Source organism: Phasianus colchicus, chromosome 2 (genome assembly GCF_987193195.1).
Source record: "Phasianus colchicus chromosome 2, bPhaCol1.hap1.1, whole genome shotgun sequence".
In the NCBI taxonomy this organism is placed as follows: domain Eukaryota; kingdom Metazoa; phylum Chordata; class Aves; order Galliformes; family Phasianidae; genus Phasianus; species Phasianus colchicus.
This window is the reverse complement of record NC_143437.1, coordinates 72,018,207-72,042,669: the sequence shown is the minus strand read 5'-3', so window position 1 is coordinate 72,042,669 and position 24,463 is coordinate 72,018,207. Positions and strand designations below refer to the sequence as shown.

At 35.4% G+C, this 24,463-nt stretch overlaps 1 long non-coding RNA gene across 4 annotated transcripts in view; it reads left to right on the top strand.

The window, feature by feature from the left end:
* The window catches only part of LOC149919105 (uncharacterized), a 165,988-nt gene that overhangs the window by 26,473 nt on the left and 115,052 nt on the right, over window positions 1-24,463 (top strand). For 3 of the 4 annotated variants that reach the window (XR_016464770.1, XR_016464771.1, XR_016464769.1), the window contains one exon: window positions 15,521-15,698. The exons of the other annotated variant lie outside the window; for it this stretch is intronic. This is a non-coding gene — a long non-coding RNA (uncharacterized LOC149919105). The remainder of the gene's footprint in view (window positions 1-15,520; window positions 15,699-24,463) is intronic. 4 annotated transcript variants of the gene reach the window in all.

Sequence of the window (24,463 nt, the reverse complement as noted above, 5' to 3'; positions counted from 1 at the left end):
GAGAAGCTAGAACTGAGAGATGAAGGGATAAGGGTCACATTTGCCTGTGCATCTACTGCAAAGATGAATGTGAGAGAAGAACATGATTTCCAGCAGGGCTTCACAGATAGCTACAGAAGGGAGAGGACTAAAACCATTGAGAACATTGGTTTTAATGTCAAGCTTTGAAGGAAAATACATGAATGTGATATACATGGACTTTTCTGTCCAGTTCGAACCTTAGTTTGCCTGGCATCTCTATCACATTTGCCTTGTCTATGGTGCTTTATTCCATTGCCACCCGGGCATTTTATGTCTCTCAGTCCTGTGACTTTCCAGTATGGCCTATGACTCATAAAATCATAGAATCGTAGGATCATCAAGGTTGCAAAAGATCTCCAGGATCATCCAGTCCAACCATTCACCTATCACCATTATTTTCCACTATGTCTCTCAGTACAAAATCTAAGTGTTTCTTGAACACCTCCAGGGATTGTGAATTCATCACCTCCCTGGGCAGCCTGTTCGAATGCCTGACCACTCCCTTGGGGAAGAAGTATTTCCTACCATCCAACCTGAATCTCCCCTTGCACAAGTTGAGGCCATTCCCTCTAATCCTTTTGCTAGTTCCATGGGAGAAGAGGCTGGCCTCACCTCACCATGACCTCCTCCTTCAGGTAGTTGTAGAACACACAGTTCCAGACTTCCTTTGTAGCCACTCCAGTTTTTACTCTAAAGACTTTTCCTCAATCCCAGTGTTGTTCACCATCATGTCAGCTATTACATTTTTCTGCCCTCTCACCAAATTTCCTCCCCTGTTTGCTGTGTGTCAGAGGCTCTTTGACCTAGTGTGGGTACTATAATAGAACAAGTGTCTTTTGTAATCCTTTTCTTATTCCCATTACTAATGCTTGTCCAGCTACTCCCGGATTTCTCGGATTTCTCCACATACTTTGCCTATTTGTCAGAATACTCTTTCCAAACTCTTTTCCCCCTCCATCTATGTTTTTCCTTATCCTAACTGTCTTTGTATCTTCATCCCCTGACAGTCAAGCAACATCTTGATCATAGAATCATTGAATGGTTTGGGATGGAAGAGACCTTTAAGATCATCCAACTCCCCTGCTATAGGCAGGGACACCTCCCTTTAGACCAGGCTGCCCAAAGCCCCATCCAGCCTGGCCTTGAATGCTTGCAGGGAGGAGGCATTCACAGCTTCACCAGGCAACCTGTTCCTAGGTGTCACCAACCTCAATGTAGAAAACTTCTTCCTAATACCTAGTATCTAATATCTATCCTCTTCCAGTTTAAAATCATTTCAGCTCATCCTGTCATTACCTGCCCTTAAAAAATTCCCCTCCCCAGCTGTCCTGTTGGCTCCCTTCAGGTAATGGAAGGCTGCTGTAAAGTCTACTTGAAGCCTTCTCTTCTCCAGGCTGTCCTCATAGGGGAGGTGCTCCAGCCTTCTGTTCATGTTTATGGCCCTCCTCTGGAGCTCCTCCAATAACTCCATGTCATCTTCATAATATCATTTTTTTTTACAGTCCTCTAGACAGTTGAGGAAAGTGAAGGGAATGATGATTTTCCTGTCAAATAGAGACACACCATCATTAGATATCATCTAATTCAGGATATGCAAATTGAAAATAACTCAGAACCTAGTTTACTTAACATTACATGTATGTTTCTCATTAACTTCCATATGTTGAAAGTGGAGCTCCTATGGATTACATTTGTAGCTATATTATCATCATTTCTGCAAAAGATATTTTATGAAATAAGCTGAGACAGGATATGTGGTGGCACAATTAATGATGCCTCAGAAAAGCTTGCTTCAAGAGTCTTATCAGTATCTTTAATGTTACAGGAAGGTACAATCCAGGTTTTCCAGGGAAACTATCTCCTGTTTTGATCATTGTACCTTCTTTTCAATTGTGCAGTTATTTGTTACATAGTTTCCAGGTGCTGTGGCAAATGAAATAAAGATTATACTTGCAATCGTGATTTTCCATCACAGCAGATTTGTTCTGAGCATTAAATGAATCTGGAGTTTCCTGGGAAAGAATAGTAGATGTTCATAAAATACCACAGTGTTGTTATTCAAATGTATATGGAATTTGAATTACTTTTGAATTGGGGGATATAAATCTCTTTTCAGTTTGATATGCAAACCCACTAGTGCTCTATTAATTTATCAAGGCAACTGTGATATCTGAAGTTGAAATGTTCAACTGAGGTAAACAACTACTACTCCATTCTAAACACAAACTCTAGAAAAATACTAAATATTAACTGGTCTTAAAAAAATGAAGTGGTACACAGCAGAGCTAGATAGTGCAGTATAAGGGAGGCTGTTCAATATTTTGGATGTAAACATTATCAGAAAGTCAGCTGCTATAATTTTTAACATTAAGGAAAAATTATCTGAGGTTCTTTGATTGATTGTGGCACCCATAAGCATGCATATGTGCGTTCTGACATACAAAGGAAAGATTTCTTTTGGCTTCCAAGGTCTTAAAAGTGGAAATGGATATGACTGACATTTGGACTTCTGTAGACCTGAGCCATTTTTTTCAGGATAAAAGGTATGATTTAATAACCGAAATACTATACATCTAATGCTATTCAAAATGGTCTTCCACATCTAAGATAACCTCTAACTGCTACTCCAGGACACAGATTTTCTCTAATGCCATGTTTGTCAGCCCCAGGTTGCACATAACTTGAGTGTCCAAAATATCCATCTGTAGCTATGTTTGAGGAACTGAATCATAGAAACATAGAACAGTTTGGGTTGGAAGGGACCTTTAAGACCCATCTAGTTCCAGTGCCCCTGCTATAGGCAGGGAAACCTCCCTGTAGCCAGTTTGCTCAAAACCCCATCCAGCCTGGCCTTGAATGCTTACAGGGAGGGGGCATCCACAACCTCTCTGGGCAACATGTTCCTAGGTGTCACCACCCTCACAATAAAGAATTTATTTCTAATATTTAGTCTACATCTACCCTCTTCCAGTTTAAAACCATTTCCCTGTGTCCTGTTGCTACATGCTCTTATGAAAAGTCACTCCCCAGCTTTCCTGTCAGCCCGCTTCAAGTACTGGAAGGCCGCTATAAAGTAACCCCATTTTCTATAGGCTGAAGAGCCCCAACTTTCTCAGCCTTTCCTCACAGGGGCAGTGCTTTAGCCCTCTGATCAGCTTCATGGCCCTCCTCTGGACCTGCTCCAAGACCTTGATATCATTCTTGTGTTGGAGGCCCCAGAACTGGACACAATACTTCAGGTGGGGTCTCAGGAGAGCTTTGCCATTCCTGCAGTTCCTGTTTTCATCCCTGTCCTGCTGAAGAAGGAGAGCAAGTGGTGATCTGGGTGAGATTTTAGCTGCTAATCAAATTTTACCTACTATGTTACCTTTGTTTCCCACTTATTATTCACTGTTAATACATACAAGTATATCCCTGAATGAAATTCCATGGCAATTAAAATTGAAAAGAGCTAAAAATTAAGTGTTATAACTATGCGCCAGTTTGACATCTGCTTGTATTCTGGAGATCGTGTTGAGCGTTCCCATTTTTTCTTTTTGCTCTTGCATTTTAGTCCGTGTGTCAATTACTGATTTACCTAACCTATTTATCTGATTTAACTCTAAAGCTTCATTAGTTTTAGCAGTAAAAATTGACCAACACAATTAGTCTTTCATATGTACATTGGAAGTAGTATTCACTGATTCATCTTCTTCCCTGATATGGCTTCCAGCATTTATACAGAAACATAGGGTTTTTTTTTGTTTGTTTGTTTGTTTCTGCTTTCATGCTCTTCTGTACTCTATTGTGAATGTTCGTCCTTGTTTTTTGTTGTTGTTGCTTTTTTGTTGTTGTTGGTTTCTTCTTTTAATTTGAATTTTACACTTCTATTTCAGATTTTCACATTTTATGAACAAGTAGGATTTAATGCATAGGTTTTTATGAAACAACTCTCATAAGGTGTATTACTCCAAATGGTGCCCTTTCAAAGGATGCAACCCTCAGTGACTTTCTTTGGCTTTTTCAAAATAAATAATAATAGTAATTAATATTCAGATTTCAGTTTGGGAAGCCTAGTTTTATCCTACACCTTTTATTTAGCTCACTAATTCTATCATAGAATATTTCCACAGTGAAAGGGTAAGTTTTCTATATGAAGTGTATCTATATAAGCATGAATATGAATGACAATAGATGCTGTTATTTAACTTCAGTAACATTTATCTTTGCATGTATTTTGAGCAAATGCTGTTCCCCAAAAGTGCCCAAATTGCAATAATTATAACTGTAGAAAATCATGCACAGATAATCCCACTACGGTTTTTTTTATTAGAAAAAGTTCATGTAGTGTTCTGGAATGACCAAGTACCAGTCCTGTTTCCTATACCTCTGCAGAACTGAGACAGATTGGGACTCCCTAAGTATTCTCTACATCACCTATATTCTGAGAAGGAGTATATAAATGAAGCCAGTGATGCAGATATTTTAATGAAAACAGCAAGTTGTGTAAGAGCCATCAGATGTAGAACACAAAAAATGGCTTAAACCCACATTCATTCACCTATTTTCATTTTTCTCTCTCTAGCAGGACATTTATAGTTATAAGTTACACAGTACCATCCAGAATATTTTATGTTCCAGTTCCAGCTGTTGAATGATCTATTGTTATGCTCATTCCCATCAAGCATATATTAATATTCGATGTTCTTTACAATTGTTTAACAGTAATAGCTTGTTTTCTGGGTTACATAGTTACATAGAAGTAACTTCCTTAAAAGCTCCAAATTACATGCATTAATGCATAGCAAAAAGCTGAGCCAATGGAGGTGAACCACTGTCATCACTGCTGACACGCAGTACCTACTGCCTTACTGCTCATATGTGCTGTTTGGTCTCCATCAGTGTTCAGCAAGTGTCAATGAATGCCAATGGATGAATTTTTTTTCTGCATAGAGGAATTCAATTCCACCTTTTGCAATATATGCAATGCTCTTCTGTGTCAGATGCCATTTTATCAGTTTGCTGCTCTACTGCTGTCTGTCACACAGCAACAACATGTAATGGAATACTGGTGGCAAGATTCAACCTCTACTTCCACACCACCAACATCTGCCTCCGATGTTGTGGGTCAATAGAATAAATAGGAGGCATTACTTTTGGAGCATCTATTATATTTTGTTTGAACAGTCTGTATACACAGGAATTATTTAGATTACAGTATTCAAAATGTGGCTGCCTATAATACAACATTTTCCCCTTGATTGTTGTGTTGCAGAATGATCATAAATTATTGCATGAAAACTAAACTATATTCCTGAATTATCAAACTTCACAGAAAATGACAATAATACATAATAATTAAAAAACCATTAATAGAAATCCATCACTTTCTATGTATTAGATATATGAGTGTAAAGATATGGTGAAGGTAAATCACATACTATGATGATGATGGTGTCCATCACTTAATACTAGTAATTTGTGGGAAATAGGCATCAATCGTATTATTTAAACAGAAATTCCACCATTGTACGTTTTTTATTTTCTTCCAAAATGCACTGCACTGATTTTTCTAAGGCAGTCATCCCAGCTAAACAGCATTATGCATGTGTGTACACCCCCAGTGTCATATCATGGAGAACGTATAATGCTATCAAAATGGCAATATTCCAAAGAAAAGTTAAATTATATTTATGTATACATTCATAATAACAAAGACTACAGGAGAAATCTAAGCTAAAGTGACACCTGTTTTTATAAAATCCTGTGAAACTTGGCCTATGATAGTACTTAGGTCTTCATTTTACAAATTATTCTAGGTGGTATTAGGGACCATGTAGTTTTGCAGATAAAAATGCAAGTATAATTATATTGTTACTGAGATATAATTTAATTTTGTTGTTATTGTGTGTATGGTACTGTAGTGCAGGATGCTTCATTACCTTAGAAGAAAAGGTGACTACCTCACTTCTTAGAATAAAACATTGCTGAAGTATTTATATATTTAAACATCTTTCTCTTTTCTTTCACTTAAAACCACAGACTCACACTGTAAAGTTGACAAGTTCAATTATGCCATCCTCTGATCATTGTCCTATGAAACATACAGCTAGTTTTATTTGGCATAACATACAGTCTGCTTATTTCTTTAATGTTTATTCTTTGTGTTTGTATCTGTTGCTTGGCCTATGATACAGTAAACCCTAGAAAAATGCATTTTTCTACATTTTTTTTGAAGATATAAGAGTATGTGAAAGTATTCCTGAGTGTAAATATTTTTTTATTTATTTAGCAATAGTGTTATTCCTAACTTTTGCACAGTGAATTTGAAATCTATACATCTACATTTATATGTACCCGTCAGTGAATGAAGGATGGATAGGATAAGAATATACATATTTTTGACAGTGTAAGAAACTCCTCATTATATTATTATACTCTAAGTCACATTAGGTCTAAACTACTTGACAGGTTTCTATTTTATAAAGACATTTCTGAATATAATCAATGTAACTCCCAATAGTTACATTTCTAATAACCAATTTGCTGAATTGTGCTCTTGTCAAGATAATTTATACATACACCATATGTTCTGTGAAATTTTTCTTTGCCCAGGTGAGCATTTAATCTTCTTTTCACCCTGAAGGAATTATCCATGTCCCTGAGGTCAGAGGATCTTCCACTTATTTTTCCCTTTCGTCATACCTTCCAGACTTAAGACCTCATGTCACAATGATCATCTTTTCAGCAGAGGACAGTAAATGGCATTCTGAGTCCATCAATTCCACTGTTTAATTGGCTGTAGAAATCAGTATTGAGCTAAAGGTGATTTTGAAGCATCATCAGCTCTTCTTCACTTTTAGGCAAGATTTACATTTTGTTCTGCTTTGAGATTGTATAGAATATTTCTCAGGGGGATGAAGTATAGTAATACATTATTAAAGGAAACTAATGAGTTTTGTTTTTTTTTTTAATTATTATTTCTACAGGAAAGCAATATTTCTCTGGTTGGAATTTTATCACTAATGCTAGTAAAGTTTGTAGAACAGTTTGTTTTGATACAATGATTTAAATAGATGATAGGTACATATGAAATAGTTTTCCTTTTTGACAGTTTCAGAACCTTGTCTTCCTAATGTTAAATCTGTGAGGGAAGGAAGAGCCAACAAACCATTTGATACTAGGTATCAGACAGGATAATACTCTGATACTGATTCTGTTGTACAATTGTTCCCAAAGAAAGAAGTAGTTTATTTTTTAAGACTTTTTCTTTTACATTTTTTATAGAAAGACTGAGTTTACATCTATGTTTTATTATCAGCCATTGAATGATAGTATAATTTGGGCAGTTTTAAGAGTAAGACACTCAGTGAGTAGGTAAATAATACAGAGCATCTGAGATATGATTTGGAATTTACTCTCTAAAGAAAAACAGACAATTTATTTAAGGACTTGAGCTTGACATTCTTGCTGAATGGAAACAGTATATATGGTACTTCAGCAAAGAAATCTTGGAGCCTCCAAACAATTGTTTCAACATTCTCAGTGTTATTGCATAGGCTGGAAAAAGTTCTCCTAAATCAAGAGTTTTGAGTCTTTTTTCATGACCTTCAGGTTAATATGGATTCTTCTTTAGAGTAGGTAAGAAAGTTATACCAGCTAAATGAAGTTATGTTGGATAAAAAAATTTTCCATAGTTTTTCTGGCTTTTCTCTCTCTTTTGTCAGAGTAGACAGCAACAAGTGCTTAATGCCAGATACAGATTTTCCATTTGCTGTAATGGTTCTGTCACCATAGAGTTTGGTTGTTCTCAAATATCATTAAAATAGGAATTAAGGTTGTTTTGCACAGTTCTAACTGTTGAAAAAGGCTTAAGCAGGGGCTTTACAATAGTTTTATTTCTGGGAGTGACCATTCTTGGCAATTAAACAGAACTTAGAAGTAGGATATCTACACAAATGTATGGAATTGTGAATTCCAATTTGAATATCTACATCACATTTGCTTTAAACCAGAACAGCCACTTCATTTCTGGCCACTCAGCCCTGATGCTCAAGGGAAACATACAAAATATCTTCAAAAGATAAGTCCGGAACTAAAATTCATAACTCTACTGGGCTCTAAAAGCCACGGACTGAACAGAGACATTGGTTTTATGGCACATTATATTTTCTGCCATCCCAGGATAACCTTTCTATGCTGCACAGACAATAAATTACTTCTATCTCTCTTTCTCTTTTTCTGTCCTGTAGGAGTAAACAAATGCATTCTTTCCATTTCTAATATTTCTCCACTCGGTACTGATGAAGTATCTTTTCTTTTAGTCAATTTAATTGTCAAGTTGGATTAAATTAATATCAGAGCAATGGTTCTCAACTGTTATTTAGTTTGAAAGACTGATAATTCCACTTCAGATTGGAGGAAAGTCTTGAATGCCTGTAAGCTTGTCATTTTTCCCTCAAGTATTTCATTTAGTTTCCTAGAAGTAAGTCTTCCTATAAACTCTCTGCATGTAGAATACAAGACTAGCGTAATACACTTAATTCACTATAATGTGCTGATTAGATTCAATTCCTCCTTTTTGGTTTCAGAAGTTTTATAGCAGTTTAGTCTTTTAATGAGCTGTTCTGCCAGTTCAAATTTCTAGGTAGCTGTTCTTTTGTAATTTTAATATTTTCTTTTTTTATTCCTAAATTATTTTATATATGATCTGTAAAGCACTTTGAGATGAGTGTAGCTGAGGAGCAATGTATAAATGTCCGGTTTCTTTATTACCAACAAAAAACAGTAAGAAGTACAAAATGCACATGAACGTAAGTGTCCCTGTTTTCAAGATTAAAATCCTCATATGGAGTATTTCAGTTTCTTGGTTCTCAGTGATGTCCACTGAAAATCTGCTTAACTCTGGGCTGTAACTGATTTTTACTAGATTTCTAGTTAGTGCTTTGATGGAAACTGGGAAATTCTGAAACATATTTTAAAGGTAAAAAAATACTACTCAAAATATTGTGTAAAAATAAAATAAGATGTGTATTGTTATGTACTGTTCACTTCTGCAATTCTTCAGTTAAAAAACAAAACACAAAAACAACAAACAACAGAATCAAGAGAATAACTCTGTCTCCGCAGGTCTGAGACATCACAGGAGATGCTTCTGAATACACCCTCATGGTTTGGTGCTTACTTTTATCTGAGAGTAACAACACCATAAATTCAGATCTTGGCTCTATCTCTAGTGTTATAAAACTTCAGTAAAATAAATGAAAGAAAAAAAGAGGGTACAGTATCCAAACTTGTGGCATTATGACATACCACCAGAGTACCTTGCTGCATAGATCAACTTTAATTATGATCTTGTTACATTTTACAAACCGGTGCAAAACTGGACTTGGTCAGCATATGACACAAAACCTATAAGGGAACTGTTCATAATTCAGAAAACAGTGCTTGTAGTTCAGCCGTTTTGCCACGTTTCCTCAAAAACTAAAGGATGTCTCACTATACGATTAATGGTGATCATTTTTTCCCTGTGGAAACAAGAAGAAAGACAGTTCTTTTAATTTAAAAAAAAAAACCCTCAGTCTTTCTTTTCTTTCCAGCTGTCTTATACAGAAACAGATGCTTCATAAGAAAAGTGGAAATTTTTCCATTGCTTCACCTTTAGATATTTTTTTCAATATCTTTGCAAATCTTTCTGGTGGTAATAATTGTTATTTACCATCTGATATGATCAAAGCATAGTTAGCTTCAGTCACCTTAAGAAATTTGGATCCAGATCTGCCCATTTTTTTGTGCGACTGTAAACATTGATATAATCTTTTTTTTTTTTTTTTTTTTTTGCATGTATGTGCCTACATAGCAAAATTATGAAACAGAATCAGAACTGTGCATTGTGCAGTAACTTCAGGAAGCTACTGCTTTGTTGTAGGATTTATTATTCCTATTTAGAATTTAAATTGAAATTGCTGATATAAAAAACAGAATACTCTCAAGACTAGTAATTGTAAAACACAATGATCATCTGCTACTGACCTTGAAAGGATTCAGTGTTACTCAAAATACTCTGATGTGATCAGCACCTAATGATAGAAACTCTCCCGCTATAGCATGGTTCCATATTACAGATTCTTAAAAAACATCTAATCTGCTTCTGTAGATGTGCAGTATAGGAAAATCTCAGTTTTTCATTTTGGAGAATTTCATTTGTACAGTAGTAGAACTATTATCACATGCAGAGGAAAAACTTAAATCCATTTGAAGTAATGCACTCACAGTTTCTTCAACTTGCCAGTCTTTAACTGTTCCCGTTGTTCAACAGATGGATTTAATACACTTAGTTGCTTTTGTATTTCTCAGTTTCAGTGGAACAGCAAAATGTGGAAGTCTAGATCTGGTTTCAGGTTTTGGAGAAGAACAAGCCTGAGGGTTAAATAGGAATTTTGATCTTTACAGCCTGATCAAGTTATTCTTATTGTCATTTGTCCTTTCCTTTTTTGGAGTTAATATCCTTGTTCCAAGCCACTTTGCTCAGATAATCTCATTTGCACACTTGTCATACTTGTTTCTCTAATCAGCTGTTCTTCAACCCTTTGTTTTTCTCTTGGTTCTCCTTTTCTCTGTTCTTTCCCTCCTTAAATCACACAGATCTCTCTGTTCAATGTTGCACCTTCCTAGACTCACTATCTTTCCTGACGCTTTTTTCTAGTTGCCTTCAACTAATGTGAACTTGAAACAACCAGTTTTGTGTTAACTGAGGTCCTAATGGTCATCCTGTTCAGTCAGTCCATGGCCTTTCATATACATGTTCAGTTTCACTCATGCCCAACAACAATCATCTGAGGTCAATTCTCCTAAGTGACAGCCACATAGACCCTCATATGAGGAGGATAGATTCTATGCAACTTACCCTTGGTTTGCAATTCCTTTTCTCTCAATGTATTGAATGGGACATAGGAAAATTTCATTACAGAAGAAATAAAGGATCAGTCTCAGGACAGGCATTACTCTACGCAGATAGAATCTTTCAAGATTTAAGCTTTCAACTCATACATTCTTTTCTTGATCTTATTTTGCCTGCAGTTTTTGTCCAAGATTAGGTAAATCTTCATCCCAGACCAGATTTCTGTCCTTCTTCCATACCCCATTGGGTGAGACCTAAATTTTTTCCCTAAAGAAGGCAGAAGCTTTTGTATAGGTAAAAGATATGTAAAGAACTTTTCTCACAAGCGTTGTTTTCAGATACTGATAATTAGGATAAAACTGTCCAATATTAGGGAGTCTCAAGTGGATATAGGTTAAATATAATGGTTACAGGGAAAGAAATATTCTAATACTTTTTTTGTAAAGGTTGGGCAAAGGTTTGGAACATCTCATACAGAGGTGTTTCAGCAGCTGCATACATAGTATATTATACTGTCCTAATATTCACATTGTCATAGAAATTGGATATTTAGAAAATCTTTACACTTTTTTCTTAGTAAGATTAACAAGCTGTTTATTGAACCTTTATGAATGCTACTACAATATAGATAATTATTATTTGAAAATCTAAAATCTAACTAACTGATGGCAATATTGTGTTTCACAAAATACAACGTTCAAAGTTCAGTAAATCTAAATAGCTGTTAACATGAAGAAGTAATGTAGAGCAAGTCTGGAAGATACAAGATGATCACATATTAGTTAAGACTTCAGGTCAATATTCTACATTGTACTGATCTTTTCAGGACTTGTTAATAGTTTTTCAAAGTTTTTGTCTGTCAGGTTCACAACTTGTGCTCTAAAATTCAAAAATTTGCTTTAAGTTATGCTTTGTTTCCATAACAAATTCTTTTTCTTTGCTACCATTTTGAATATCATTTTGAATGAAGTGAAAACATTGTCGTAAGTGCCACATCTCCACACCTATATTTCTTTGTTGCTTCAGTATATTAAAGACCTTCAATCGATGTATTTTCTTGGTGCGATGAATGAAATAGAGTTCCATGATATTTAATCTAAAATATGGAAGACTGCATCAGTTGTAACATTTCAAGAGAGAACAGAATGGTAGTCTTATTCAGGATTTCTAGTTCAATACAAAGCTTCTGAACTATTACTTAAAATATGAACACATGATAACATTGTGTGTGCTAAAAGCACTTGGTGTGTTTTTACTGATACTTGCTTTATTTTCACCTGTAAAATCAAATTTTAACATCCATTACCTTACCTTTTTTGAGTCCTGCTTGTATTCTGAAAAATTAGGTCCCTTTTATCTCAACATGTGTCTGACTTTTCTTCCTTGATGAATTGCACCTGCTTTGGCTTACTTCAAACTCATGACTGTTAAGTTATCCAATTAGTACTTCTATCTACAATATATTAGTTAAATAGTTGTCTTTACTTTTGAAGAAGTGTTTGAGTCTGTCTACAAACTTCACTTTGTAGGATACACATCAACTGGTATTTTTCCAGAAGGGAAAATCATTAAATGTATAATTCTTCTATGAAAATTTGCAGATATATCACCTGTTTTCAGAAGAAGAGTCCATATTTTGATATCTAAAAGTTTTATTGTGTTGTTTTTTTTCTCTCCAGCTTGTCAATCAAGTGTTCTTCTAATTATCATCTTGAGGTTACATATGGCTAATTCTATATTGGTGGTTGAGGTTTCCTCATGTGAATATAAACAGTAGGATGTTTCAGTGATTATTACATATTATTTTGTTTCTCATTTAATCTCCCAGCATTTTGTTTTTCTGTGATCTTATGTGATGTGAATGTTAGCATAAGCAGCTAGTACATTAAAAATAAATAAATAAATAAATTCTTCTCAGACTTATTTGCATTGTGTATTCTGTATATACTTTCTATATTTAATTATTTTTAAAATATTGATTGATAGTGAAAAGAAAAAACAAAAACCCACCAAACCTCTGCAGAATGGCTTCAGTCAAGTTAGATCAAGTTGGCTAAACCTATCTGCCAGCTTAAAATGAGTAAATTCTGCAAATCTCTACTGGAGTAGCTATCAAAACAGTTTGGTTTGGAAAGCAGAAAAAAGAATATCAAGGAATATCAGAGGAGAGGAGTATCTCTAAAACTTCTTTATCATTACCACAGTGGAGTCAGTCTCTTCCTGCATTCCCATTCTTTCTTTACCTCTCTCTGAAGAGAGATGGACCTGTATTTTTCTTTTCCTAAAAGAATGCTCAGGGATACAGTGATTTCGATTGCTTGTTCTGGAAATTCAGCACAAATTGTACAAATGGTCTACATTATCAACTGTGTTATTTTTTACTTCTCTGCAGCTCCAGTTTCTCTGTGCACCCCCTACACTTCAACTTACTGTAAATATTGGCCAATAACATTGCTGTAAGCTGTTTGTGGCTGAATGGAGAACTTCCTGAATTCATTCTCTAAAGACAGTGGCAATATACTGTGCGCCTGGATAGTTTGCCAACTTAAATAGTCCAGTGAACTAGACAAAGAAACTGACATAGCTCTACACTGCATTAGAATTGTTAGTAGATAACCTTAGTTGAAATAACGTTGAGAATAGACTGAGTTGTAATGCCATTTATTTATTTATCTTTTCTACACAGTCACAATATAAATAAATAGTCCATACAGAGTAGAACTGCATTAGCAGAAGAAACATCAAGACAAAAAATACTCAGCCTCATGCATTGTCCTGGACAATACTTGATGTAATTTTCATCTCCTTACATGTGGGAGCTGAAATTTAGTCATCCATAATCTTCATGGTTTCCCTTCTACTGATTACTGAGTTTCATTTCATATGGGCTGTAATATGATTGCTGAGCTAAGAAAAAGAAAGGAATTGCAGTTCCCACTACCTCAATCCTTGATGTTCTAAAAAACACGAAGTGAAGACCAGTAGTGTCACTACTACGTATATAGCTAAAATTGGAAGAGCAACTGCAGAAATGTAGGTTACCTGCACCCAGCTAAAAGCACCCTCACCTCTGTGAGGCAGGTAGCAATCCAAGTCCAGAAAACCTCAAACATAATTAGTGGGATACCCTTTACAAGGCTTTTTCAGAAGTGTCCAGCTAGTAGGATCTCATTCAAGATCTGTTACATCTTTAACTGTGCAGAAATGTTTAGTACATACATTTTGTCCAGTCTAGCAGTGTTTATTAAAGATATTTGGTTCATATTTTTGCAGACTGTGAGTTATGAGATGAAGTTTTTTTTTTTTTTTCTGTTACACCTTAATTTGCACTTAATATTTTAAAAAAGGTACCTACTCTGTGTTTGTGTGTGAGTGTGTGACCATGTGTGGTGGGGGGATAATACAGTCACTGGCTGCTTTGAGTTAGTTCTGGGTCTTCTAAGAAAGATGTGATTGAAAGACATAGCTTAGTAATAACAGATGTGTATCTTCAAAGATTGGATTGATACAATGGCTTTTTCTATTTATTTGTATGGTCCCACTGATAATTTCTATTTAACTGCCATTTTAAAAGACTATTTGAATAGTAATTACTCCACACATTGTGAGCATGTAAATGAATGTGACCACTTATAACATGCAAAAATGTTTTATCTCATCCATTCTAAAGTTAATATTTTAATTCTAGTAGTGTACGTATCTTAAACAGATATGTAAGAGAGTGGGAATGTAATGGAAAAGTTAGTTGGATTTCTACCACTGTTTGCAACTAACAGTACATTTACTCAAATGCTACCCTTGTTTTATCATAGGTGAAACATCAGCATGTCACTCAGGATGATTTCGTTACTTGCTACTGTCATATTTTTAAATCCAGAAGGTAGTGCCTAAGTGTTAGCATGCACAGAATAAATTTTCAGGCAGCTATGAACATTGCCTAATTAAGATACCTATAGTACTTTTCAGATGTATAATCTTGACCTTGTCATCTTTCTATCATTTATTTTTCTACACATTATATGATTGGATTAAAGATTCCCTTTAAACTGATATCTAATAGAATAAATTACTGATATGTAATGGAAAATGAATATTAAGAATTGATACACAGTCATTTAGTTGTTTATGTTGTTATTGGAACTATTCAAGCGGTTACCTTCTGTTTTGACATCAAAAACTGAAATTTTTGAGAGAATGCTATTCGACCTGTAGGTCTAGTGAACAGCTTCAGATTAGCAAATCATTAATGAATAAAACTAGTGAAACTTAGATAATAAAACAGGAGTGGAAAAAGGAGATAATTATGTAACTGCAACGCAGTACACATTTTTATTTTTGAGTTTGTCTGAATAAAATCACGTAACATAATACTTCTTTGTTTTTAGATACTGTTCAAACAGCGTAATAGCCTTAGCTTCCCACAATAATTCATTTTCTTTTGCTTTCTTCTTTTTATTTTAATATTGCTCCTAAATAAAACATTGTCGGATTTTATTTTTTTAACCAAAGAAGGGGAAAATAAAATACAGCCACCTCTGGGTAAATTCTTGTGGTGAACAACAACAACAAAGGAAGATGCTTATACTTTTATCCCTTGTGGATTTCTTTTTAATATTTCAGAGCAATGAACATATGGCTGTTACTATCAGCACCGGTGTATTTGCAGCGATGCCTATCAACATCCACCAGAGAGCAGGGCAGCTCCAAAACCCACATCTTTCATGCTGTGGAAATTGATGGAGACAGCAACACAGCCAGCTTCTTGGCCAAACAACATGGAATGCAGTTCATTTCAAAGGTCAGCGCATATTTAAACTTCCTTCATTACTCCCACCTTTATGCTTGAGATTTTCATTTTTTTAAAATCAGTTTACCTAGAGGTTCCTTTAGAGACAGAAAAATGAAAGTGCTGAATCCTATTTTCATTTGGGGATATCAAGCTTTTTATCAAATTATAGAGGTGGCGTTTCAGAATATTTCATATCTGATCAGAAGGAAAATCCAAAAATAATTTTCTCTTTATTCAGGAGTCTTTCAGGCACTGGGACTGTTTTATTTATTACTTAATATTGTGCTCCAGTCAATCATTTTGAATTCAGACAGGAAAATGGAATTTTTATTTTTAAAAGGAAAAAAACCTGAGGAAAAATGCCATTGGAATAAAGCAGATTTTATTATTTTTTAAAAATATAAATATGTCTTTTCTTCATATACTACCTATTTTATTTTACTTTAACTAAAGCAAATTAATATGAAGACATATTTTAAACAAAGGATCTTGTATAAAATCTTCTATTACTTAATTAAAAGCACTTTTTTTTTTTTTCTACAGCATTTCTACCACATTTATTTTTGCTCTTGACAGTTATGTCCTTATAACACAATCAAGGAAGAAATGCTTTTCTTTCTTTTAACTAGTATCTCAGTGCACACTTATTCCATATGTGATGTGTATGTTTGTATAGGTATGAAGTATATATTTCTGTTGCATTCAGCTTCATTTTTGCTTTCCATCTGAAGTAGGTTATTCCTAAAGTGTGCTAGAGAGTAAACTCATTATTATCTTTCAGGTACAGTTACTGGTCTATAAAACTGGACATCTGTGCCAGTGGCATTGTGTTTAATTTTCTTGGTGTTTCTATTTTAGAAGCATCTTGCATCAATTAAAATAGGTCACAAATAAAATACTAAAACTTTTAATATGTTAATCTATAGCAGCCTCCATTAATTGACCTGAAAGTTCTTTGCCAATTTTAATGAAGTAAGCCTTGAAGTGCTCCTGTTGCTTTTATCTCTACTTTTCAGATGTGAAAGGCAGAGGTAGAGTAAGTAAAACAATTTGTTCAAGATCCACATAGGAAGTCTGTGGCCCAGTGAGAAATAGAAAATACATTTCTGAATTTTCAATTCTGTACTCTAGCTGTAAGAAATTATCCTAAGAGAGAAAATGTAATCAGCTTATGAAGAAGAGGCAATGCATTATATATACCTCAACAGTCATTATGGTCTACCCTATTCATGAGTATCACTGAAAGGCCCTGAGGAAAACTGCACCCAGTTTTCTGTCAGAAGAATAATGATGACAGCCTGCTTAGTGTGACTAGTATACACAGTGTATAAACGTTAAAACCACCACAAATTGCTGTGATAAACACGGTAAAACAAACAAACAAGGTAACAGCAAATAAAGAAATTAACACGGAAGCACTGGACAACACTTTTCTATAAAGGGTGACTTCAATTACAGGGTTACTTTGGAAGCATTTCCCTAGGCTTTGAGTAGTGCATAGGTATTTAGCATGAGGGGAACAGGGGATGGTTGCCCTTGCTATGCAGTCTGGGCACTATTTATAGCTAGGTTGCTGGAAATAAAATAGGTAGTTTTAGGGAGCCAATTACACTGTATTTTTGTCCCATAACATTTATTCATGAAAACATCTTTTTTTGTTACAGTGATTGTGTATAAGAAAAAGCAAAGGATGGAAAGAGAAATGCAGGAGACTTAAGAGGGGTTTTTCCCATGTCTTGTATGTTGTATAAGCAGCAGTTACCTTTCTTGGCATTCTCATTTCAAATACGAATACCAAAAAAAAAAAAAAAAGTTCTGTGGTATTTAAAGCTTAAGATCTTTAAGCCACGAGGAGCACTGGTACAGTATTAAAGATTCAAATATGATTAATATTTTTTTCAAACTTTTGTTGGCTTGTAATAAGCTTACAGCATGTGCTATATGATAAGGCAAGATGATACTAAAATAATAAATAAATAAATAAATAAATAAATAAAAATCTGTAAAACTTGATAAAACTTGTTGCTACTAAAAATCCTGCGTGATAGGGAGTATGAGTAGTATTGCAGTTAGGACTTATGCTCCTATTTCAGGTTTCAGCATGAAAAAGCACTTGAAACATATACTTAAGTTCAATCCCTTTTCAGAAAAAAATCATAATAATGTGCCTAAGTTCTTTTGAAATAAATGGGATCTAAGCATGTGCTTAAGTGCTTTACTGGATAAGACTGGCTATTGAATGGGACTCTTAGTGAAAAAACCCAGAGTTTTGTATGAGAAAAGTGACATCAAAGACTGAAAATGGTATCTTTTAAATATGTTACTGTCACCACAGGAAACAGGTTTCTGTAGAAATGGTAATTATGTGTAACTGTGACATCCTTGCTTCAGCATGTTAGTTGCAATTTATAGTTGCAGTTTAAAGGCATAACTTCCCTTTGGCATAAGCGTACATTTTTACTATGATACAGTGAATAAAGACAGTGAGTTAAGTGTGTTACTTTAGAGTGCTTCCTCTCATTAAATGCCGTTACTTATTAATATGCAGATGCTTGGCAGCACAGCAGGAAAACTGTAAGTATGAAAAAGGCTACCGATTAGGTATGAAACTGGAATGCACTTTTTCCTTGTGTAACCCTTGAATGATACGTAGAATGTGAAATCCAAAATGTTAAGCTCTTGACACTGATTGCCAATACTATTTTATTTCACATTCTGTGCCAAAAAATTTATAAATATAAACATTTGTGATTATGAGATTGTTATAAACTTAAAATATTGCCATAAATTTTCTAAAATTCCAAGCCAGTGACAAAGTTCCTGGAATTAAAATACTCATTAGATACTGTGCAGATACCCTCAGCATGTAGGAGAGTCTCACCAGCTCTAATCTAACCAAAATATTTTGCAAAGAATAGCTTATAGGTCATAGAATTGCTTTCACTAAATATTACAAAATACAGCAGATATTACTATTTGTATATATTAGAGGTATACCTGAGAGTCAAATGAGACAGTTCTATTTCAAGTCAGTTCAATTCCCTTATTTTTCCCTATTGTAATATAGAACATGTGAGTCTTGTTTCTGTACTGCAAAAAGGATTTTTATTGTACTGCTAGGTGGCAGAAATATAGTGCCAAACACTTCAGTTTCATTCTCTTGTTTCCTTCCTCACTCTGTAAGACAGAGGTTGTGGAGAAGATACAGACTTTATTGCATTTCTCTAGTCTCAGAGGGAGGAAGGTGGTAAAGGAGTAAAACTTGAAAAGGGAGCACATGCACAGCAACTGTGGGTCATCAAGAACACTTTTTCTGACTGCGTAATGCCTCATCCTTACATCAGAGAAGTCAACCGAAAACTTCCCATTGACTATGAAGGGAGCTTAGAAGAAGAAATGTTTCTGTGTAAATGTACCCAAGTAGCAAATAGAAGTATTAATTAAACTAGGTGAGACATTCATAGGAAAGCAGAGGGAAAAAAATAATGGATTTGATCTCAGTCATCCAACCCTCCAAAACTCTGTATCCTGTTTCACATTTTGCTCCTCCTAGTAGAAGACATAAAAACATGAGGAAATGCTGGGAAAGCTACACCTAAAATCAGGCTATACTTTATACATTTAATGGTGCATTGCTCTTGGCAAAATATTTTTAACTGACAGCTCCTTTAACTGAGACTTTAAAGTAACTGTCAAGTTTCAATTACTTTAGAGAAGTCAGACAAATGAAACACATGAAGTTCTTTCTTTTTGTTGTTGTTGTTTTTAATCTGGATTTATAAGAGGTTTGGTGAATTTGAATCTCAAAGTGAAATCTGGGTTGTGGAGGAAATCAAGTTTACTGATGCATTAATTGTTGGAAAAAAAATCAGTTTAATTTCTGGATCAGTTTTGAACAGTTTGATGAATAAATATATAAAAATATATGTATGTAAGTAGAACACATGTAAGAGACTGTGCTTGCAACACACACACCCAATAGATACTTATCCAAATATAGAAAAACAACAAAGCTTCCCATGTAAGATTTTTTTCTTGACAATACAAACCATTTGGGATCACTTGTGAAGTTCAAGGTCTTGATATTCTTAAATTTGTATAGAAATTCCAAAGAGATCTTGGATTTAAAATAAAGTTTAAAAAAAAAAAAAAGAAAGAACTGAGGATTTGAAATGAATTGCTCTGATCAGGACTGAAAAATTTACAATGTGTCTGTATATATATATATATATAGTTAGTTAGTTAGAAGGTGAAGTCAAACCCCACTTTTAATAAAAGTGGGTTTAATAAATGTACTTTCTATGAATGAAAACAAGATATGTGAATGATATTTTGACTGTAAGGTTAGTTTCATGTTCTTTCTTTTTCTCTCTGTTTTGATTTCTTCCATTTTTTCTTTCCTTTTTGAATTCAAAGCAATTTTTTGTCATTTCATTATTAGTTCTAATTCTACTGTCCATAGTCTGTGTTTTTCTTTATTCAGCTGCTTTGGCTAACTTGCAAGCTGTATGCAGAGCAGTTATAACTTGTTTCTGAGTTTCTGTTCTTTCTGTTCTTACGATGTTACATACATTTGTAGTTGACAAAACCTAAGGAATTGCCTCTTGCTGGCCTGGACTCAGGCTTAACATATTCTTTCCAAGGATATATGTTAACTTCCCTCCTCAGGGAAATGGCCTTGCACCAGGGTAAGTTTAGGTTGGATATCGGGAAAAACTTCTTTACAGAAAGGGTTGTTAAGCACTGGAATGGGCTCCCCAGGGAGGTGGTTGAGTCACCATCCCTGGATGTGTTTAAAAACTGTTTGAATGTGGTATTCAGGGACATGATTTAGCGAAGGGTTGTTAGAGTATGGCCAGGTTGCTGTTGGACTCAATGATCTTGAAGGTCTTTTCCAACCTGAGCAATTCTATGATTCTTTGATCACCATAGTTCTGTGTGCAGTTTTGGACATAATTTAGGAAGGACATAAAACTATTAGAGAGCATTCAAAGGAGGGCTGAGAAGATGGGGAAGGGTCTAGAGGGCAGGACATATGAGGAGCTGCTGAGGTGCCTTGGTTTGCTCAGCACAGAGCAGAGCAGCTGAGGGGAGGCCTCATGGCAGTTGCAGATCCTCACAGGGAGCAGAGGGGCAGCGCTGAGCTCTGCTCTCTGGTGACAGAGACAGGGCCCGAGGGAACAGCATGGAGCAGTGTCAGGGAAGGATCAGGTTATGAGTTAGGAACAGGTTCTTCACCAGAGAGTGTTGGTTCCCCATGGCAGTGGTCATGGCCCGGAGCTGCTGGAGCTCAAGGTGCATCTGGACAATGCTCTCAAACATAAGGTCTCATTTTGGATGGTGCTGTGTGGAGCCAGGATTTGGGCTTGGTGATCCTTCTGGGTCCATTCCAGCTTGGGATATTCTGTGATTTTATGATTCTGTGAACTCATTCTATGGAGAAGAGTTTTGAAAGCACATATTTAGTTTTTGCCTTTGCTGCAAAGTAAGTTTTGTAATGTAATGTTGAGCATTTGTCTTCAGGCTACTTTTTTCTTTTTTTTTTTTCTCCTACCTTCTACCAGGTGAATGCTCCTATGCTTGAAAAAAGGCTTTCTAAAAAGGCAGAAAATTATGAGCACTCATTAGTTATAACCAATTTATGCTAATATACTAGGAAACTAATCATTTAATCATTCTGATTGTAATGATAAGCATGATTCATGGTAGATGTAAATTGGTATAGCCTTATTTAAATCAATGAAACTATACTGACATCTGCCAGATGAGAATCAGGTCCCTTATCCTGATTTGAATAATTTAATGGTAGGCTGACCAGACCATTAGAGAATACATTTAATAGAACAATCCTGTATTGAAAGTTGAATGGAATATGGAAGTTAGTAATCTTTTAAATCTTTTTTTTTCAATCTTTTTTTTTTCCCCTCTATTTTTTTTCCTTTGACAAGCCTCAGGCAGATCAAATTTAAGGTCTGAAGTTAGTGGTATAATGATGTATTTAGCAAACAAGCAGAATGTGGAAAAATCTTGGAAAATATTTTCATATGATACTGAAAAAAACAACCCACTTTTTCAAGATTGCTGAAAACAGATCATTTTACATCTGCAGCTGCTATTCAGCACTGTTTGTTGTTATACTTACCTACTCTGTTGTTAAAATAGTAACTAGAGTGTAAAAGAAAAGTGGATAAAAATAGAAAATCACTGTGCTTCACTTAGTTTTCATTAATGAAGGATTGTTCCCCACTAACCATATACGGTGTCATCTCAAATTCTGGATGCCTGTCGTTGTAAGGAACCAGTGTAAACATGGTTACAAGTCTTTTATTTTTTTACATGGAAGTATCTTAAATAAGAGTTATGAAATTACAAACTCTCTATGGAACTACAACAAATGTTTCTTCTCATTTCATGCACCTCTGGGACTGTAGCACTGGAAAATGGATGCAAGAACCCATAAATTTGCCAGATGCTTGGTACAGGGTTCCTGGAGTACATTTAATCCCTCACTGTTTTTGTCCCTGAAAGGAGAAAAAAATCAAGATAAATTGAAATTTAGTTTCATTTAAAATATATTACTAAATTAATATATGCTTATCTATTTTTGCTGTGATTGCCAGTGGTGCTTAGCAAACTGATGTCAATATATTGTATGTACATATATTACATAAATGGAATGGTATAGAGTGCATGGTGAGCTAACTAATTTATTTCCATTGGTTTACTATGGAAAGTCCTCAAATTAAATTGATTCATCAAGAAGCATTTCATTGTTTATTAGGATATTTTTGATGTTACAAACTTTGAGGTCAACCATATGAACTCACTGAGTTTCCTGAATCTTTTAAGTTGTTTCACATGAAGTATTTTGCACCAAGATTAGTTTGAAGGATGCACTGATAAGCAATTTTACCTCATACACGAATGTAATTAAAGATTCTAATTTAGACAAATTTAAGCTCTGGAATCTGCCTTTTAAGAAGGAAGTGAGCCTGGAAGGGGAAAGAATGATACTTCATTCGGACAGTCATTGCAATATTTATAGTACCTCACTAAATTGTTTAACAATTATAATGCATTCTTTTTGTGTAGTACACTTCATTCAAGACTGCAGAGACTCCTTACCAGTTTAACTTTTCATAAGGTTTCTGAACCTGGATCAATATCACTATCTGCGAGATGCAATTTCAACAAGTTTTACCTAGACGAATTTTCAGAGTAATTAAAACTATTTACAACTTGGAATTATATTTGAAGAATTGTTTCAACCTGCATAGTACAGAAGTGCTTCCTGATGTTCAGATGGAACCTCCCAAGTTGCAGTTTGGACCCAATGCCTCTTGTTCTGGCACTTGGCACCACTGAAAAGAGATTGGCTCTATCCTCTTTGCACCCTCCCTACATATCTATATACACATTGATAAGATATCCCCTAAGCCTTCTCTTCTCCAAAGTGAAAAGTCTCAATTCCCTCAGTCTTTCCTCCTAGGAGAGATGCTCCTTTCCCTTGATCATGCTCATGACCCTTCTTTGGACTATTTCCAGTATATTCACGTCTCTCTTCTACTGGGGAACCTAGAAGTGGACACAGCACTGCATGTGTGGCCTCACCAGAGCCTTTACTGGAATTTTCTCCTGTCACGGAATTAACTAGATCAGTTTATGCCCGTGACAGGGGGCAGTAGGCCCCTGCCCTCCCCACACCCCGCCTGGCCCCACAAAATGGGAAGGAAGGGGGAAAAGAAAAGAAACAGCGGCAACAATCTATGGAGGTAAACTTATTTTACTAACTATGATATCGGAATGCAAAATAATACAATATAATACAATCTAATTGAAATTGAGACTAATAAATCAAATAAGATATGAGAGAGAGTTCCCGAGACCGAGTCAAACCTGAAAAGCTTGGAACGGCTAGGAAAGCACCCTCCAGCACCCACTGCCAGGCAGTAAGAGACCGCCCCACCCGGAAGGGTCAGATCCCATGACTTCCGTAATGTATAGGGATAGGTACCTGGAATTGGAGCATTAACACTTTAATTCCAGTACATGATGTTTTGATGTGGAATATTGAAAATCAAATAAAAAAAAACCAAAACCATGACACCTCCCTTTTGAATTTTTGCATTTGTCACCAAAGGAAAACTTTTTTTTTTTTTTAATAAGTTGATATGATGAATCATACTCAGAGAATTTTCTAGATGGGAATCCCCTTTCCTTCTCATCAAGCATTTTTCATAGCGTATCATGGTAAGTCAGAGGTTGTAAAGAACTTGAATCATAAAAATTCTATCTCCTGGACCTGCTCCAAAAGCTCCACACCTTTCCTGTGCTGGGAACCATAGCCTGGATGCAGTACTCGTGAGGGCAGAGTAGAGAGGGACAATCACCTCCATCTTCATGCTGGTCACTCCTATTTTGATGCAGCCCAGAACCCTGTCAGTCTTCTGGGCTGCAGGCACACACTGCTGACTCACATCCAGCTTTTCATCCACCAGGACACCCAAGTCCTTCTCCACAGGGCGATTCTCAATGAGTTCTTTTCCCAGTCTTTACACAGATCTGAGATTGCCCCTACCTAAGTGTAATACCTTGCACTTTGCCTTGTTGAACCTCATTAGATTCCTATGGGCCCACTTTCCAAACTGTCCAGATCCCTCTGGATGGTGTCTCTTCCTTCTATTGTGTCAGCTGTACCACTCAGCCTGGTGTCATCAGTAAACTTGCTGAGGGTACACTCATCTGTGTCATCAATAAAGAAAATTGGAAAGCAC